Below are 5,230 nucleotides of genomic sequence, written 5' to 3'. Positions count from 1 at the left end.
CATTGCACAAGATCCATATCTCCCAATTCACCCACACCCACCCACCCACCCACTCACTCACTCATTTGTTCCCAACCCTTCAGCAGAAGGAAGGAGAAGGAGAATCATCTGCCAGGAATTGGTTGCACTTGACTCGAAAGCCTGGATTAGCATTTGAAGACAGTCCCTTCTGGTTGACAAGCGACAGACAGGTACTACGGCTATACCTACTAGAAGGTACTGGGGGCGGTGAATCTAAATCGGGTGGGCTCCATCTCTTCAAACCCTTAACAAAAGATGTTTACTCCCCCCCCCAAAAAAGTGTGATAAAAATAGACAACTTTCGTCTGGACACTGTCTCGCCTGAGCCTCAAAGCACAGATGTCTAGCAATAACTAGAAGAAAAAAATACCAATATGGTTGAAACAGTCTTCATACATGATTGCCTTGGAGCCCCGTTTGGTCGGGTAAAATATTACATGAAATTATCCACTCAACTTGTTGTTTTGATTTTTCATATCTATGGTTGTGTTTGGCACGTAATCTCCCGTTCCACAGCATTTTGGGTCATCCAATTCTGAATTGAAAGTAGTCTGACCCAAGGCGATTATGATTATACCATTCTCGGATGACGACGGACGACGATGATGATGATGGGTGGGGTAGATAGATCTGTTCAATCTCTGTAGAGGCCGCAATGCAGAGATCGTTTCCAAAGGACAGAGGAATATCTCCTTCATTTGCCTTGATCATATGTAATTTGTAATGATTTAAGATTTAGGGGTTGTGGTTCCATTCTTGCCTGACCAGTGACTCTTAAATTCCACGTCTACATGTGCCACCTCATCATTCATTTGTTTCTTGTACATTCACACGTTCTCCAACCCCCAAATTAAATTTGTATTTTAACACCTGGCTTACATTTCTTTCGGAATTGATGTTCAATAATGTATATGAGCGGTAAAAATCGGTTCTCACGTTAGAGTACTCTACGTGTTATGGGTTTAACGCTCAGCGGTCATCTTCCCCGTGGTTGTCCACTCCCGATTTTGGGTTGGGATTCCTTGGGAAATGAGATTGAAGGTGAAGGGGTGGGTTTTATGAAAACGTCAAGTACCGTTAAGAACACTTTTCTGTTTAGACGGACGACGGCTCAGGGACCTCTTGCCACAACAAAATTGATGAAAATGATGATGGGCGATCCCTTTTTTCTCCCTCCGTTGTGACTCTCTCCCAATGTAAGAAGCTCGAATATGCAGTACAGTATGTCAGTACAACCATCAACAGGTCAGGAACTGTTACCAGGAGAGCACACGAATCAATAAACTGTGAACGACTCTGGGCTATTGTGTAGCAAGAAATTGGTCCTAAGAATGCGACACGTTTGATGTTGGAAAGTTGAGATTTATATGTACGTAGATCTGTATGGCTCTGACCAATTGGCTCTCCTATGGCTTTAATATTTATGAAAGACTACTATAATAACATGGTATAGGGCTAAATCCTCGGTTGTGGGATCGAGTGTTATATATGGATGGCATGTTAGAGAACTACTATGATCGGAACAGAGGTCCTTTTTATTTCGTCAAAATACATGGTGAATTGAACGCCCCGAAAATGTCGGCAGCCTAGTTTCATTGCTTTATTTATAGTATGTACATCAGGCTGAGACCGATTTTTAAAGTAAGTAGTGTGAACTGTTGAGACAAAACATCGAAGAGAGGAAACCTCTCTCAATCACCGAACGGTACGTTAATTGTGTGGGTCGAGTCGAGTCGAGTGGCATCTATTTATATACGTATATCAAGGCACCATCCCGATTGGTGGGAAATCGGATCAACTCACCATTGAGCTGACCAGCGACCACCCCTGGCTGGCTGGCTGGCTGGCTGGCTTCAGAGTTGAACAGGTTGTGTTTGCGGTCATGGTACAGTTTCGAGGCTTCCAGTTCTTCTTCATCCCTTTGGTCTTAGCGTGTTGCTCACTACCGACCAGTCTATGTACGAACAAGGTAGTAGGTAGGGATCAAGGGGTGAGGTGGGAGCTTATCCATCCGCCTCCCTCGTGATGAGCATTGTCTCAGGAAAAAGACCCACTGGGACGAGGGACAATGCTCTGATATTGTTCAAAACAACTCAACCACTTGATGCTCCCGATTATTATTGGCATTGTTCGACGCTCGGCTCACAAAATTGATCCCGTTCACTTGTCTAGTCGCTTCACAGACGGACGAAAAGCCGCGGCCACGACTAGAACACGTGGGATTCTACTAGTTGACCCATGCTTGTTTGCTTGTTTGTTTGTTTGCTTGTTTACCTATTAATGTATGTATGCGTTGTTACACATAGCACATAGTTGATACAAGGTTAGAGGTGGACAAGTTGAAGTATAAAAGCACAGTTTTACCAGAGTAGGCCACAATGGGTGTTCGATCAAAATGGTTGAAAATAGGAAAGGGATTTCCAGATTTTCGGGATGGCTGACCACTCAACGACCAACCCATTCTCATTCCCACGTTGCTATTTTTGGGCTAGCGGATTTCTTCCTGGTTGTTGGTTGCCAAATGGTCTGCCCAATACCACGCCGTCTATTTTAAAGGGATCATCCCAATGGACAAATTGGCCTCCATCGAGATCTCGACCATTGAGATTGTCTCTCCATTATCTTACGCTAGTTTCCCTCCTCCTGTTGAAACCGCTCCTCTCTGTCTAGACGTGATCCGTTAAGTGACTTTTCCATGGATATGAATCCATTTTTGACTTTTGAGGAGTGATATCCATTCTTCACATAACATCATCCTGACTTGTTGGGTGGAGGCTCCTCCGGTGGTGGAGTTGGAGAAATACCCCGGCATAATGGATAATGGTAGCGATCCCGGTTCAGAGGTTGGCTGGATTTTTTCCATTCCATGTTGTCAAAGCGAGATAAGGATCACCCGATCACGACCAATGTTCATCCCGAGGAGTCCAAACATCGCTACCACCACCGCCATCACCTCTTCACCTCTTCACCTCCTCAATATGTAATGTTCTGGTTGGAGATCTGTCCATAGGCCCCATAGAGTTGTGGTGCCTCTCTTGTGTATGTGTGTGTGTATGTGCACATAGGAACGATACTATGTAGGGCTACCTCCGTACCTACTACATTACTACATCCACGGTCCATTTACACTATTGTGTGTTGTATGTCCGAGCTCCTTGAAGGCAATACTAGCCATACGAAATCCACAAGGCAGGATCGTCGTCATCTTTCGGGGATGTCGTGAACCCGATATCGATATCGACGACCGAACCAACGAATGATGGCTCGTTGGAAGCTACCGTACCAAAGAGAACGTAGTATATGTATGAACAGTAGTATACGTGGTCTTACTGTTGGTACGGAGAGAGGGAGGGAGGAGATGGGAGATAAGAGGAAAATCGAAGATCCTGCCTGGCCCTCTTGAGCTTTCAAGTTGAAATCACGCTTTGAACTGGAATCCATCTCTTTCGGAGGCAAATTCCATCGATTCTCTTCGTCCACCTCCGTTCTCGGCTTTTCTTGGTTAGTATTGTACGTAAGCATGCCTTTGGCCTAGCTCAACTACAGCCCCTACGTATCTACCTATCTATCTATCTATCCACCTTCTACGTAGCTAGGTTTCCCATTGTTTTCTCAAATCACCCAAAATGTTCGAGTTCGGGAAGCTCGATCCAGCAACACGAATGAAAGTACAAAAGAACGGACAAAATCGATCAAGCTCAAGGGATGGCTTGGGCACTAATAAAACGTACGTACAACAAGAGAAGGGTGCTTTTGAACAAGCAAATTCCAGTCTTTTTTTATCTATTGGGTCCAGTTGTGACGTTTGTGATGGAGCTCGTTGAACTGAAAATGTGACTTGTCTTTTGAGTAAAATATCAGGGATGAACTTCACGCAGAGGCCGTGATTGGATTCTCGTGTCATCGGAAAGTGTCCTTGCAAGCCCTCAACCCGTCTTTGCCTGCCCAGGTTAAGGTGGTCAATTCCAAACTGATATGATCTCTATGTGCACGTCAATTAATGCAAGTCTCCGGGTTTCATCTTGGCCTGGATTTGCTTCGAGATTCGACGTTGGGCGCCAAGTGCTCTCGAGTTCATGTTCCATTGATCATTGATCAAAGAGTCATGGAAGAATTAGACTTGACCTGTGCGGTGCAAAATATGGACTTGTTTCTACTCCATAATGTCCGTGGTGCCATCGGCTGCTCCTGGTTGGCTTGGAATGCGTTTGTGGTCCCCACTGACCAACTGACTGAGTGACTGGCGTCGCCGATATTCAGCAGAACTTCTTGGTCTGTTTTGCCAACCTAGGCCTCGTTCGTCGCTCATTCCAAGCCTCAAACATGAACTGGATACTAAACCTTCCAAATCCGTCATGAGGTCGAACCACTGACCAAAATGACCCTCCAGTGGCTCAGCTCAGTGCTGGATTGGTTATCGCTCAGGTGTGGGTTCGGGATTTCCATCAGTGGTCAACTTGATCAGGTGATTGATCACGACAAATCAGTTCAAGCGCTTTGATATTTTGGTGAACTGACTCCCATTGTCTTTTTGTGGTAATGTGAACTGGAATCCGGGGTCGTGTCGATGGAGAATTGATCAAGACGAGAACTGGGGACCGACCGGGAAAAGCTGACCCAGAGACCACTGTAGTTAAGTACAGTACTTACAGTACATACTAGGTATACTCGTGTATTGCATCGGGTAGAAACGGCCGATTCGATACAATCGATATATGTACATACAGTGGAGCAGCGAATTTAGACCCAGATTTTGAAATCCCAAATTGGGCGACACCTCATTTCTCATGCTCAAAGGTCCACGGGAACTCTTTAATGCAATTCAAAAGCTACATACACACACTGGCTGATATGGCGCTGGTCTACTATTGAGGGTAACAATCGGGTAGATTGTTTTGATCCCGTTTCAACCGAGGATAAACTCGCCGCGGGTTCATCTGGGACTTTAAATCAATTCAGAATTCAGTGGTCCACTGAGTGAGTGTAGCTGGGACGCTGATTGTGATGGGCAGGATAGTCCCTTTTAGTAGTAGTAGATCAATTGGGCCTACTGAGGTCTGATAACAAAGAGCGTCCACTTCATCTTCCTTTGGTCTTGATCTACTACCGCGTACTATTAGGAGTGCCTACCACATACCACTAATCTAGATGGGCTCTAAATAGAGCCAAGATCTAACCCAAATAAAAGGACGGGAGGAGGGGGGGGGGG

Source organism: Tigriopus californicus, chromosome 5, assembly GCF_007210705.1.
Source record: "Tigriopus californicus strain San Diego chromosome 5, Tcal_SD_v2.1, whole genome shotgun sequence".
NCBI lineage: Eukaryota > Metazoa > Arthropoda > Copepoda > Harpacticoida > Harpacticidae > Tigriopus > Tigriopus californicus.
The sequence above is the reverse complement of the archived record's forward strand: the minus strand, read 5'-3'. Positions refer to the sequence as shown.